This window comes from Eubalaena glacialis, chromosome 17 (genome assembly GCF_028564815.1).
Source record: "Eubalaena glacialis isolate mEubGla1 chromosome 17, mEubGla1.1.hap2.+ XY, whole genome shotgun sequence".
NCBI lineage: Eukaryota > Metazoa > Chordata > Mammalia > Artiodactyla > Balaenidae > Eubalaena > Eubalaena glacialis.
Window position 1 is genome coordinate 65,318,677 of NC_083732.1, and position 16,029 is coordinate 65,334,705.

Below are 16,029 nucleotides of genomic sequence, written 5' to 3' on the forward strand. Positions count from 1 at the left end.
CAATAACATTAATCCCATCATGGGAGCCAAATCCTCATGACCTCATCAGAATCTAATTACTTCCCAAGGTCTCTACCTCCAAAACCATAACATTGGGGATTAGGGCTTCAACATATGACTTGCAGGGGAGGGCACAAATATTCAGTCTGTAGTAGATAGGTTACCTGGGTATCATTTCAACAACTTTCAGGAACTGCTGCTTTTATAATTGTAACCATGATTACCCATCACCTCGGGATATTTTGTCCATAGATCACACCCTCATCCTTATCTTTGTCTCTACATCTTCAATGTTTCCTCCTCTAAAGATCTTGTCCCAGTGTGAGATAATGTTTGTTGTTTTATCGTCTTACAAAAGATATGTTCTTTTCTAACTGCTGTCTAAATGATATTTTCTTTTTAGACCAAATTTTAAAGTGTCAGTTCACTGCAAAACTACATTATAATCTTCTCTAACGAAAAGACCTCAACATTTTTTTTTTTTTTTTTGGTATTTCCAGTACCTAACAAAATACCAAGCCTTTAGAAAATATTGAATATACACAGTAAATATTCAATACATAACATAAATACATAACATAAATATACAGTGAATAATTGAGTGAATAAATGGAGAGATGTCTCATTCTTTTTTAACTTCTTAATTCAAGTTTTACCTACAATACTACCTATCTACTGAATCTGATCTCATCTAGTTTACAAATTACTTTAAAAAAAAAAAAGAGTTTAAGAAAATAGGTTCTGGAGTAACCCAAACAATGAGGCATTGAAGAAATCAAAGAGTAAATTTTTAAAAAAAATCTGGAGACAAGTGTACATGGAAACACAACAATTCAAAATCTGTGGAGCACAGCAGAAGCGGTTCTAAGAGGGAAGTTTATAGTGATACAAGCCTGTGTCAGAAAACTAGAAAAATCTCCAATAAACAACATATCCTTACACCTAAAGTAACTAGAAAAAGAAGAACAAACAAAACCCAAAGTTAGTAGAAGGAAAGAAATGATAAAGATCAGAGCAAAAATACCTAAAATAGAGACAAACACACACACACACACACACACACACACACACACACACACAGAAAATATCAGTGAAAGTAAGAGCTGGTTTTTTAAAAAGATAAATAAAATTGATGAAACTTTAGCCAGAGTCATTAAAAAAAAAAGTGGGGGGGCAAATAAATAAAATGAAAATGGAGAAGTTACAATCAACACCACAGAAATACAAAGGATCATAAGCCATTACTATGAACAATTATATGCCAATAAAATGGACAAGCTACAAGAAATGAACAAATTCCTAGAAATGTACAATCTCTCAAGATTGAATCAAGAAGAAATAGAAAATATGAACAGACCCATAACCTGTAATAAAAGAGAATCAGTAATTAAAAAAAACCAAACTCCCAGAGAGGAGATCAAAATGGCAGAGTAGGAGGATGCTGAGCTGACCACCCACATGAACACATCAAAAATACATCTACCTGTGGAGCAATTCTGACTGAAAACAAATTGGAAGCTGGCCGACTCTTCTACAACCAAGGCTATAAGGAAAGATACACATAGTCACGTAGGAAGGGAAGAGAACTGATTAGGTCTGGACCCGCACCCCTAAAAGGAAATACAGAAGAGGAGGGGAATTATACAGGCTCTGAGATCTTCCCTGGAGAGTTAGCAGTTTGAGCCACACATTAACAAGTGTTGACAAGGATGTGGAGAAAAGGGAACCCTTGTCCACTGTTGGTAGGAAAGTAAATTGGTACAAACACTGTATGGAGTTACTCAAAAATTAAGAGTAGAACTGCCATAACAATTCAGCAATTCCACTCCTGGCTATTTATTCCAAGAAAATGAAAACACTAATTTGAATATATATAGGTACCCTTAAGTTCATTGCAACATTATTTACAATAGCCAAGATATGGAAGCAACCTAAGAGCCCATCCACAGGTGAATGGATAAAGAAGATGTGGTACATAGACACAATGGAATATTACTCAGCCAAAAACAAGAATGAAATCTTTACATCTGCAACAACCTTGGTGGACCTAGAGTGTATTATGCTAAGTGAAATAAGTCAGACAGAGAAAGACAAATACCATATGATTTCACTTGTATGTGGAATCTAAAAAACAAAACAAATAAATAAGCGTAACAAAACACAAACAGACTCACAGATACAGAGAACAAACAGGTGGTTGCCAGAGGGAAGGAGAGTGAGGAGATGAGAGAAATAGGTGACGGAGATTAAGAGGTATAAACATTCAGTAGCAAAATAAGCAAGTCATAGGTATGAAATGTCCAGCATGGGGAATATAGTCAATAATAATGCAAAATCTTTGTTTGTTGACAGACAGTAATTAGATTTCAAAGAAAAAATAATAATAAAAGAAAGAAAATAGGTTCTGGAGTCAACCTACCTAGCTTAGGTATTCTATCACCTAAGAGCTGCCTGACTTTGAGCAATTTTCATGTATGTTCTGAGCCTTAGTTTCCTGACACTTGGAGTTAATTGGGAGATTTAAAGGATAAAATGCAAGTAACAATAATAATAATAATAGATAAAACGCATTTGCAAAGTAGAAATGGTAGTTGCTTCATAGAAAGTTCTATAGTGTCTTTTACATTTTCCAATAATGGATAACTTGAGATCTCTGTCATTACAACTCCTTGTAAGATTTGATATTATTGACCACTTCTAATTTCTGAAACCCTTTTCTCCAGTGTCTTTAGTGACAATCTTTAATTCACAGGTAATGCCTAGGTTTCCTTTGCAGGCTTCTAATATTGTCTGCTGAAATACCAGAAAGATAATTTTCTATCCTCAGAGTTCACCCTTTTCACTTCTTTTGGATGATTACAACCACACTCTGTACTTTTAATTATCATTGAAATGCTGATAAGCCAATAAACTTAAAAAAACAAACAAACAAAAAAACCTTTATCTTTACATAAGATCTTCTTCAACAGCCAAAACCATGAATTAAATGATATGGTAACCTTTTCCACTTAGATGTTCCGCATATATTTATCTTCAAAGAAAACAAAATCACCATTTCTCTTATATCTGTACTTCCTATTTTCCTTAACTGGAAAAATAATTGTCTTTTCTTATCTGGCAGGGTTTTTTTGTTTTGTTTTGTTTTTTTCTCTTTGATTTATGACACATATTTCGTAGAGATAGAAGTCCTCTTGTCTACCTTTAATCTTCCTTCTGGTAAATTGTGCCACAAATCCCTGGCTTATTAACACACTTTCTTCCCCTTTGTCTCTGATATACAATGAGTCTGCTAAGTGAGAATCATTATAATTTTCTTAAATAATTTTTGTTCTCTCTTTTCCAGTTTCCGTTTCCATACAGAGGGTGCTACTTCATGTCTTACCAATTTTATCTTACTGTATCTTTGTAACAGGTCTTGGAATGCGTACTGTGCTTCTTCTAAATTTGTCTTTTTTTTTTAGGTTGATTTGGCTTTCTAGGTCCTTCAAATTTTCATGTAGATATTAGAATAGCTTGTTAATTTGTACCCAAAGGAAAGCTTACTGAGATTTTTTTATTGAAATTTAATTTAATTTATAGAACAACTTAGAAAGCATTGACATCTTAACAATATCGAGAATTAAGATCCATGACCAAGATATACATTTCCATTTTTCAAAAGTCTTCTTTATTTTTCTAATCAATGTTATAGTTTTCAGAGTCGAGATCTCAAGTATCTTCTGCCAGATTTATTTCTAAGTACAACACATTGGATGTTACTGTCACTGACATTATTTTACTGTGACTTGTGAGTTTTTGATCCTAATATTTAGATATACAATTAATTTTTGTATAGTGAAGTTTTATCTGGAGACCTTGCTAAATTCAGTTGATAGTTATAGAAGCTTTTTACTTTTTCTTAGGACTTCCTACATAGGTGACAATGATGTCTAAAAACAGAGTTTTTACTTGCTTTTCAGTCTGTTTGCCTGTAAATTCTTTATCTCACCTTATAGCACTGCCAGCAGCTCCAATACAATGTTTACAATATATTGTGAGAGGATTTTCCTTGGCTTGTTCTAAAATGGAGGGAAAACTATTCAGTCTTTTACTATTAAGAATGATGTTAGTTTAGGTTTATCATAAACAGCTTTATCAGGTTTAGGAAGTTTCCATATATTTCTAGTTTTACTGAGAGTTTTTATCATGTATGGATGTTGAATTTTGTCAAAGGTTTTTTCTGCATACCTTGAGATGGTCACAGGTTTTTTTTTTTGTTTGTTTGTAAATATAGTGAAATATATTGATCGAGTTTAAATGTAATTTATAAGTTACTCATATAACTGGGATAAATCAAGTTGGCATGATGTATTATTCTTTTTATATATTGTCAAATATAATTCACTAAAATCTTAAGTAATACTTGTCTCTGTTCATGAGGAATATGAGTCTATGGTTTCTGGTTTTCTTATCAGTGAAATGCTGGTCTCATAAAATGAGTTAGGAAGTGTTCCCTTACCTTCAATTTTCCTTTAATTTTCCTGAGGGTTTTGTGTAGAATTGGTATTATCTCTTTCTTTAGTGTTTCATAGAATTCACCAGTGAAGACATCTGAACCTGGAGTATTCTGTGTGAATAGGTATTTAACAAAAAATTAAATTTCTTTAGTAGATAGTGGGCTATTTAGGTTATTTTTTTTTCTTCAGTGAGCATTGGTAGTTTGAAAATTGTCAGAGAATATTGTCGATTTCATCTACGTTTTCAAAATAATGGGCATAAAGTTGTTGACTCTCTTGTTAACCTTCTAATTTCTATATCTGTGGTCATCTTTCTCATTCCTGATATTGGTAATTTGTTTTTTTATTCATTCTGGTTAGAGGTTTATCAGTTTCATTGATCTTCTCAAGTGTCCAGATTCTGCTTTTATCTATGTAACTTTTTAAATTATTTTTCTGTTCTCTACTTTGATTTCTGATTTTTATCTCTATTATTTCCTTTGTTCTGTTTACTTCGTATATAAGTTACGCTTCTTTTTCAACTTTGTTAAGGTGGAAGCTTAAATCAATCATGTGATAACCTCTCTTCTTTTCTGCTTTAGGAATTCTAATGCCATAAATTTCTTTTTCAGCTCTGCTTCAGCTGAAGGACACAAGTTTGATATGTCATGTTTCTGTTTTATTCTGTTCAAAATACTTTCATTTTCCCTTTGATTTCCTCTTTTACCCATGCCTTGTTGAGACAAGTGTTATTTAGTTTTGAAAACACTTGAGGATAATTCAGGTATTTTTCTGATATTGATTTCTAATTTAAGTACATTATGGCCAAAGGAAGATTCTTAGTTTTACCTGACTCAAATTTATTGAGACTTTTTCATTGCTCAAATATGGTCTATCTTGACAAGTGCTCTGTGTGCACTTAAAAAGAATGTGGATTCTGCTGTTGCTGGTTTGAGTGTTCTGTAAATATCAATTAGATGAAGTTGTCTAACAATCTTGTTCAATTTTAATTGTCTTAATAATTTCCTGCCTATTTGTCTTTTTCATTATTGAAAGAGTAGTATTAAAATTTATAGCGATAATTGTAAATTTTTCTGTTTATCCTTTTGGCATTATAAACTAATGCTTCTTGCATCACTATTCTGTTAGTAGACACATATATGTTTATGATGTTTATATACTCTTAATGAATTGACATCACTGACATTATTAAATGACTTTATTCCTAATAATATAATTTACTTGATATTAATATGGTAACTCCAGCCTCTGTTTGATTAGGGTTGGTATGGTAGATCTTTTTTCATCCATTCATATTAAATATATATTTCTTTATTTTTAAAGTCTTTTTTTTTTAATGACAGCATACAGTTGTACCCTGCTTCAAAATTCATTCTAACAATTGATCACTTTTGATTTGGGTAGGTTGACCTTTTAAATTTAATTTAATGAATGACATGTTTGATTTAAATCTGCCATCTTGCTATTTGTTTTATAAATGTCCTATCTGTTCTTTATTCACTTTTTCTGCATTCTTATGAATTAATTGAATATATTTTATAATTCTATCTTGTAACTTTTTTGGCTTATTAGTCATACCTCTTTATTTTGTTTATTTTTATTCATTGTGTTTATAGTATGCATTTGTCCTCTTCTGCCCTTTGTGGTATTGTTGACATGTATTTTAATTTTGCATATATTATGAACCACACAATTCATTGCTATTATTGTGTTTTCAAAAGTCAGTTTTGGAGGGACTTCTATTTCTGAAAAGATGGAATAGATATGCTTTTCCATAATCCTCTTATTAAATACAGCTAATGTATGTATTATTAAATACATAGTTTTTAGCTATGTATATATGAGTATAAGTATGTATATATACATGTATATATATGTGTGTGTGTAAAATATAATACAAAAGTGAAACCTGACCTTATACAAATATTTCTCAAAGTGAATCATAGATTTAAATGCAGAACATAAAACTCTGAAACTTTTAGAAAAGATAAAAAACATACAAAACATAGGATCTAAGGCTTGTTGAAGAGTTCTTAGACCTGACACAACACAAGTATGATCCTCAGAAGAAAAAATTGATAAATTGAACTCATTGAAATTAAATATTTTTCTCCTGAGAATTCCCTGTTAAGAAGATGAAAAGTCAAATTAAAGAGTAAGAAGGGATATTTTAAACCATAGATCTTACAAAAGACTTTTATTTATAATACTTAAAGAACTCGCAAAATTCAATAGTTAAAAAAAAAAAAGAACCCAATTAGAAAATGGACTAGATATATGGAACAGATACCAGACTATATACAGATGGAAAATAAACACATTAAAAGATGTTCAACAGCACTAGCCATCAGGAAATTCAAATAAAAACCATGATGAAATATTACTATACACATCTTAGAACATGTAAATTTTTTTAAAAAGACAATAGAAAATGCTGGTGAGGATTCAAAGAAACTGGATCATTCATACACATTGACTGCTAGGAATGCAAAATGATACATCCAGTCTGGAAAAAGGTTTGCCAATTTCTTTAAAAACAAGAAAACAAAATCAAAACCAGTGTACACTTAACCTATGCCCCATCAATTGCAGTCCTGTGTATTTTCCTGCAGAAATAAAAAGTTTTATCCACATAAACCCTATATATAATTGTTTGTAGCATTGTGGCGCAACCATACCATAGAATACTACTCAACAGTATCATAATGAACTATCGATACATGTGGCAACTTAGATGGATATCAAGAGTAATATGCTAGTAAAAAAAAAAAAGCCAGTATCAAAAGATCATATACTATATGATTTCAATTACATAGCATTTTTGAAATGATAAAATTGTAGGAATGAAAACAGATTAGTGATTGCCAAGAGTGAGGCATGGTGAAGGGCAAGAAATTGATGTGACGACAAAGGGATAGAACAAGAGAGATCTCTGTGGTGATAGAATGGTCCTATATCTCGATTGTCGTTGTGGCTGCATAATTTTACACATGTGATAAAATGACATATACACACACAATGTACCAAAATCACTTTCTAGGTTTTGATATTGTGCTACCATTACATAAGATGTAGCCATTCTGAGAAACTGGGTAAAGAGTACTGGGGATCTTTACTATCTTTGTAACTTTGTGTGAATTTATGATTACTTCAAAATAAAAATTTTAAAAATTAGAAAGTTGATTAACTCTAAAGAGATTTAAATAATATGTATTACACGGAAGCATGAGGAAACCCTTGGGGTGGTGTATATGTTCATCATATTGATTGTAGTGTTGGTTTCATAGGTGTATAGACATATCAAACCTGAACTAAAAAAAGTACACTTAAAATATGTGTTTATTGTACATATATTCAATAAAGCTATATTTTTGTCTTATTAAAATAATAACTAGTATGCTCAAAGTAGATTAAGCATATTCTCTGAGATTTATGCTACTATCACATCTATACTGAAGTTTAGAAAGTTTTCATAGTTATCCAAGGTCACAGGATTGGCATATGAAGGGCCAGCTGAATCTGAAAAGTCTGACACCAATTACTATTTTTTGAACAAATGAAGTTCTCCTCCTTCATCACTTCTTACCTGCCTTACAGTAAAATTCTCCTTATCTCCTTATTCCATATTGTGGTCCTTTCAAATCAATTCTGAGAGATTTACCACTGGGTTCTCTAAAACATACATCTCATATTATTACTTTTTTTTTTCCAGTCTCTTTGGTAACTTCCATAACATTCCAGTTAAAAATCCTTAGAATGCCATAAAAACATCAAAAACATTCTCTGACTCCTTTCTAGTTTAGCACACACACACATGCACACTCAGACACACGTATATAGAATTTAATAATTTGTTCTATAAAATATAGTTGTATCGTAATATATATATAACTTAACATATATATCCTATATGTTATAACTTATATACTTATAATATGTATATAACTTTTATAAATATATAAAACATACACAATTTACTCTCTTACAGTAATGAGCAATCAACAAAACTCAGCACTTTTCCCCCCTATGACAAGAACTTGCTCGCTTCTGTTCGTCTCTTGGCTCTTACTCTTCCTCCTTTTCCATTTCAGGCATCATGTCACATTATCCAGCAAACCTCCTTGTGCTTGCAAAGCATCCTTTATCACCATATTCACAAGAAGAATTCTAACCTTTCAATTTACTTTTCTTTCTTTCCATAGCCTCCTAAGCACAGGTCTTGTGGCTTTCCTCTCGCCCCTCCCACCCCCCACTCCTACAGCCATCCAGAATGCCTGTAGATATTCACTTAATTTGCTTATGGAGTACCTGCTTTTATCTCATTTACAAATAAAAAACAAAACAAAGTTCTGTTACTTCTATGGCATCTTCTTACCTATTTCAAAAACAAAAACTGTATAAAATATACATAAACAAGAACCAGTTCAGCCTTAAGAGATAGAGGTAATCTATCCCAGAGGTCACTTGGAGTTCCACCCTCTGGGTTTCAATGCTACTCTCAGAGTAAAGAACACAATTGCTCAGCATGACCTGGGGTAAAAAGACCTTTTGTACTTATCTTCATTGACTGCAATCATTGCGCTCCTTGGAAACACAGCATTAGACTAATGACTTTTTATTTCATTTAGTCACTGAATGATTTTCTTCTTTCCTTGGGTTTCTGGTGTTTCCTTTTAGATTTTTGCTATGTATATAACTCCTCAAATATTCCAGGGATTCTCTAATGGTGATTATGCTAAAGGCCCAAAATACTTAATCAGAGTGATTAAGGGAAATCAATTCATACTTCTTACGCTTTTTTTTTTTTCTTAAAATTGAATTAAATTTCACGGTTCCTTTTAATCATTCATCATTACATGTTAGGGTTTAATCTTTTTCTTATGTGAACAATTTCTTTCATAAACAGTATATCTTCCCTTAACCAGGCTTTACTTTTCCAAATCAACATTCTGCAAAAGTAATGTTTTTAATCAGATGCAATATTAAAGACAAGACTAACATTAATTTTTTTAAAGATTTTTCAAGTTACAGAAAAAAGTTTCATGTGGGTTAAAATTCCATTTTAAATAAAATGAATTCCAGAAATGGTGAATCACTTTGTACATCTAGAAGTTAAAGTGAAATGCAGGTTAGAGCAATCAGAAGCACAATTGCAAGTACAAAATGAAAGTTTTTTTTTTTTTGGTTTTTTTTTCTTTTCCCAGGTTATTGCTATATGAGAGCAAACAAAATACTTAAAAGAATAATTAGGACACATTTTCATATGATTCATATCATATTAATAATTTTCATATTATAGGAATTCATTGTTTAATACGGTTAGGACTGAAATATTTGCTATAAACAACAGAGCAAGGTGGTTTAAAAACAATGTTCCTCATGATCTGTTAATTGCTTTTTTCTAGTTTTATCTTTCAATGTTTTGGGCATTATATAGAGAAATAATATATTAAAAAATAGCATCTGAAGAGGGTTTGGCGTGAAAAAATATAGTCTGTTTTAGGAAGGATTTATCACACTATCAGCTTACTGAATCTTTGATAAATTTCAGTAGAATGTGTTGAATAATGCTGAAAAAAGACTACGAATTTTTAATTTATTATTCTAAAGATGTGTTATGTGAGTTATCACATTAAAATTAGAATTCTGAACTTGCTTTCTTTTGCTCTATGGGGTCCTATGAGAAATCGTTCCAACAGTATGAAATGGAGATCATTTCACGTATTCCAAGTTTGGTTTTTATGTTGTTTTGCTTTCAATCTTATGTTACATTGCTTTCACCTTCTACAATTTCCTAAGATTCTCTTTTGTTTATCTCTCCAATATGCATGATATTAATATTACATTCATGACTTTTTAAAATATTTTAAATAGAATATATAAAACAATATTACACATATGAAAATGTTTTGCTATTTTTCTAATAAATGTAATTTGTAATAACCATACTGTAATATAATGGGGTTTTTTTGAATTTTTGAATTTTATTTTATTTATTTTTTTTACAGAGGTTTTTATTAGTCATCAATTTTATACACATCAGTGTATACATGTCAATCCCAATCGCCGAATTCATCAAACCACCACCACCCCCCACCCCCCGCCGGTTTCCCCCCTTGGTGTCCATATGTTTGTTCTCTACATCTGTGTCTCAATTTCTGTCTCAATTTCCACATATATGCGTTAATATACGATATTTGCTTTTCTCTTTCTGACTTACTTCACTCTGTATGACAGTCTCTAGATCCATCCAATCTCAACAAATTACACAATTTCGTTCTTTTTTATGCCTGAGTAATATTCCATTGTATGTATGTACCACAACTTCTTTATCCATTCCTCTGTCGATGGGCATTTAGGTTGCTTCCATGACCTGACTATTGTAAATAGTGCTGCAATGAACATTGGGGTGCATGTGTCTTTTTGAATTATGGTTTTCTCTGGGTATATGCCCAGTAGAGGGATTGCTGGGTGGTATGGTAGTTCCATTTTTAGTTTTTTAAGGAACCTCCATACTGTTCTCCATAGTGGCTATATTAATTTACATTCCCACCAACAGTGCAAGAGGGTTCCCTTTTCTCCACACCCTCTCCAGCATTTGTTGTTTGTAGATATTCTGATGATGCACATTCTAACTGGTGTGAGGTGATACCTCATTGTAGTTTTGATTTGCATTTCTCTAATAATTAGTGATGTTGATCAACTTTTCATGTGCTTCTGGGCCATCTGTATGTCTTCTTTGGAGAGATGTCTATTTAGGTCTTCTGCCCATTTTCTGATTGGGATGTTTGTTTTCTTAATATTGAGCTGCATGAGCTGTTTATATATTTTGGAGATTAATCCTTTGTCCATTGATTCGTTTGCAAATATTTTCTCCCATTCTGAGGGTGGTCTTTTCGTCTTGTTTATGGTTTCCTTTGTTGTGCAAAAGCTTTGAAGTTTCATTAGGTCCCATTTGTTTATTTTTGTTTTTATTTCCATTACTCTAGGAGGTGAATCAAAAAAGATCTTGCTGTGATTTATGTCCAAGAGTGTTCTTCCTATGTTTTCCCTGAGAGTTTTACATTGTCCGGTCTTACATTTAGGTCTCTAATCCATTTTGAGTTTATTTTTGTGTATGGTGTTAGGGAGTGTTCTAATTTTATTCTTTTACATGTAGCTATCCAGTTTTCCCAGCACCACTTATTGAAGAGACTGTCTTTTCTCCACTGTATATCCTTGCCTCCTTTGTCATAGATTAGTTGACCATAGGTGCATGGGTTTATCTCTGGGCTTTCTATCTTGTTCCATTGATCTATGTTTCTGTTTTTGTGCCAGTACCATCTTGTCTTGATTGCTGTAGCTTGGTAGTATAGTCTGAAGTCAGGGGGTCTGATTCCTCCAGCTCCACTTTTTTCCCTCAAGACTGCTTTGGCTATTTGGGGTCTTTTGTGTCTCCATACAAATTTTAAGATTTTTTTTTTCTAGTTCTGTAAAAAATGCCATTGGTAATTTGATAGGGATTGCACTGAATCTGTAGATTGCTTTGGGAAGTATAGTCATTTTCATAATATTGATTCTTCCAATCCAAGAACATGGTATATCTTTCCATCTGTTGGTATCATTTTTAATTTCTTTCAACAGTGTCTTATAGTTTTCTGCATACAGGTCTTTTGTCTCCCTTGGCAGGTTTATTCCTAGGTATTTTATTCTTTTTGTTGCAATGGTAAATGGGAGTGTTTCCTTAATTTCTCTTACACATTTTTCATCATTAGTGTATAGGAATGTAAGAGATTTCTGTGCATTAATTTTGTATCCTGCAACTTTACCAAATTCATTGATTAGCTCTAGTAGTTTTCTGGTGGCGTCTTTAGGATTTTCTATGTATAGTATCATGTCAAGTAAAACAGTGACAGTTTTACTTCTTCTTTTCCAATTTGTATTCCTTTTATTTCTTTTTCTTCTCTGATTGCCGTGGCTAGGACTTCCAAAACTATGTTGAATTATAGTGGTGAGAATGGACATCCTTGTCTTGTTCCTGATCTTAGAGGAAATGCTTTCAGTTTTTCACCATTAAGAATTATGTTTGCTGTGGGTTTGTTGTGTATGACCTTTATTATGTTGAGGTAGGTTCCCTCTATGCCCACTTTCTGGAGAGTTTTTATCATAAATGGGTGTTGAATTTTGTCAAAAGCTTTTTCTGCATCTATTGAGATGATCATATGGTTTTTCTTCTTCAATTTGTTAATATGGTGTGTCACATTGATTTATTTGCATATATTGAAGAATCCTTGCATCCTTGGAATAAATCCCACTTGATCATGGTGTATGATACTTTTAATGTGTTGTTGGATTCTGTTTGCTAGTATTTGGTTGAGGATCTTTGCATCTATATTCATCAGTAATATTGGCCTGTAATTGTCTTTTTTTTATAGTATCTTTGTCTGGTTTTGGTATCAGGGTGATGGTGGCCTCATAGAATGAGTTTGGGAGTGCTTCTCCCTCTGCTATATTTTGGATGAGTTTGAGGAGGATAGGTGTTTGCTCTTCTCTAAATGTTTGATAGAATTCATCTGTGAAGCCATCTGGTCCTGGGCTTCTTTTGTTTGAAGATTTTTAATCACAGTCTCAATTTCAGTGCTTGTGATTGGTTTGTTCATATTTTCTGTTTCTTCCTGGTTCAATCTTGGAAGGTTATACCTTTCTAAGAATTTGTCCATTTCTTCCAGGTTGTCCCATTTTATTGGCATAGAGTTACTTGTGGTAGTCTTTTAGGATGCTTTGTATTTCTGCGGTGTCTGTTGTAACTTCTCCTTTTTCATTTCTAATTTTATTGATTTGAGTCCTCTCCCTCTTTTTCTTGATGAGTCTGGCTAATGGTTTATCAATTTTGTTTATCTTCTCAAAGAACCAGCTTTTAGTTTTATTGATCTTTGCTATTGTTTTCTTTGTTTCTATTTCATTTATTTCTGCTCTTATCTTTATGATTTCTTTCCTTCTGCTAACCTTGGGTTTTGTTTGTTCTTCTTTCTCTAGTTCCTTTAGGTGTAAGGTTAGATTGCTTATTTGAGATTTGTCTTGTTTCTTGAGGTAGGCTTGTATAGCTATAAACTTCCCTCTTAGAACTGCTTTTGCTGCATCCCATAGGTTTTGGATCATTGTGTTTTCATTGTCATTTGTTTCTAGGTATTTTTTGATTTCCTCTTTGATTTCTTCAATGATCTCTTGGTTATTTAGTAACGTATTGTTTAGCCTCCATGTGTTTGTGTTTTTTACGTTTTTTTCCCTGTAATTCATTTCTAATCTCATAGCATTGTGGTCAGAAAAGATGCTTGATATGATTTCAATTTTCTTAAATGTACTGAGGCTTGATTTGTGACCTAAGATGTGATCTATCCTGGAGAATGTTCCATGTGCACTTGAGAAGAAAGTGTAATCTGCTGTTTTTGGATGGAATGTCTTATAAATATCAATTAAATCTACCTGGTCTATTGTGTCGTTTAAAGCTTCTGTTTCCTTATTTATTTTCATTTTGGATAACCTGTCCATTGGTGTAAGTGAGGTGTTAATGCCCCCCACTATTTTTGTGTTACTGTCAATTTTCTCTTTTATAGCTGTTAGCAGTTGCCTTATGTATTGAGGTGCTCCTATGTTGGGTGCATATATATTTATAATTGTTATATCTTCTTCTTGGATTGATCCCTTGATCATTATGTAATGTCCTTTCTTGTCTCTTGTAACATCTTTATTTTAAGGTCTATTTTATCTGATATGAGTATTGCTACTCCAGCTTTCTTTTGATTTCCATTTGCATGGAATATCTTTTTCCATCCCCTCACTTTCAGTCTGTGTCCCTAGGTCTGAAGTGGGTCTCTTGTAGACAGCATATATATATGGGTCCTGTTCTTGTATCCATTCAGCAAGCCTGTGTCTTTTGGTTGGAGCATTTAATCCATTCACTTTTAAGGTAATTATCGATATGTATGTTCCTATGACCATTTTCTTAATTGTTTTGGGTTTGTTTTTGTAGGTCCTTTTCTTCTCCTGTGTTTCCCACTTAGAGAAGTTCCTTTAGCATTTGTTGTAGAGCTGGTTTGGTGGTGCTGAATTCTCTTATCGTTTGCTTCTCTGTAAAGCTTTTAGTTTCTCCATCGAATCTGAATGAGATCCTTGCCAGGTAGAGTAATCTTGGTTGTAGGGTCTTCCCTTTCATCACTTTAAGTATATCATGCCACTCCCTTCTTGCTTGTAGAGTTTCTGCTGAGAAATCAGCTGTTAACCTTATGGGAGTTCCCTTGTATGTTATTTGTCATTTTTCCCTTACTGCTTTCAATAATTTTTCTTTGTCTTTAATTTTTGTCAATTTGATTACTATGTGTCTCTGTGTGTTTCTCCTTGGGTTTATTCTGTATGGGACTCTCTGTGCTTCCTGGACTTGGGTGCCTATTTCCTTTCCCATGTTAGGGAATTTTTTGACTGTAATCGCTTCAGATATTTTCTCAGGTCCTTTCTCTCTCTCTTCTCCTTCTGGGACCCCTTTAATGCTAATGTTGTTGCGTTTAATGTTGTCCCAGAGGTCTCTTAAGCTGTCTTCATTTCTTTTCCTTCCTTTTTCTTTATTGTGTTCCGCAGCAGTGAATTCCACCATTCTGTCTTCCAGGTCATTTATCCGTTCTTCTGCCTCAGTTATTCTGCTATTGATTCCTTCTAGTGTAGTTTTCATTTCAGTTATTGTATTGTTTATCTCTGCCTATTTGTTCTTTAATTCTTCTAGAACTTTGTTAAACATTTCTTGCATCTTCTCGATCTTTGCCTCCATTCTTTTTCCGAGGTCCTGGATCATCTTCACTATCATTATTCTGAATTCTTTTTCTGGAAGGTTGCCTATCTCCACTTCATTTAGTTGTTTTTCTGGGGTTTTATCTTGTTCCTTCATCTGGTACATAGCCCTCTGCCTTTTCATCTTGTCTATCTTTCTGTGAATGTGGTTTTTGTTCCACAAGCTGCAGGATTGTAGTTCTTCTTGCTTCTGCTTTCTGCCCTCTGGTGGATGCAGCTATCTAAGAGGCTTGTGCAAGTTTCCTGATGGGAGGGGCTGGTGGTGGGTAGAGCTGGCTGTTGCTCTGGTGGGCAGAGCTCAGTAAAACTTTAATCCGCTTGACTGCTGATGGGTTGGGCTGGGTTCCCTCCCTGTTGGTTGTTTGGCCTGAGGCAACCTAACACTGGAAGCTACCTGGGCTCTTTGGTGGGGCTAATGGCGGACTCTGGGAGGGCTCTCGCCAAGGAGCACTTCCCAAAACCTCTGCTGCCAGTTTCCTTGTCGTCACGGTGAGCCACAGTCACCCCCTGCCTCTGCAGGAGACCCTGTAACACTAGCAGGTAGGTCTGGTTCAGTCTCCCCTGGGGTCACTGCTCCTTCCCCTGGGCCCCAATGCACACACTACTTTGGGTGTGCCCTCCATGAGTGGAGTCTCTGTTTTCCCCAGTCCTGTCAAAGTACTGCAATCAAATCCCTCTAGCCTTCAAAGTCTGATTTTCTAGGAATTCCTCCTTC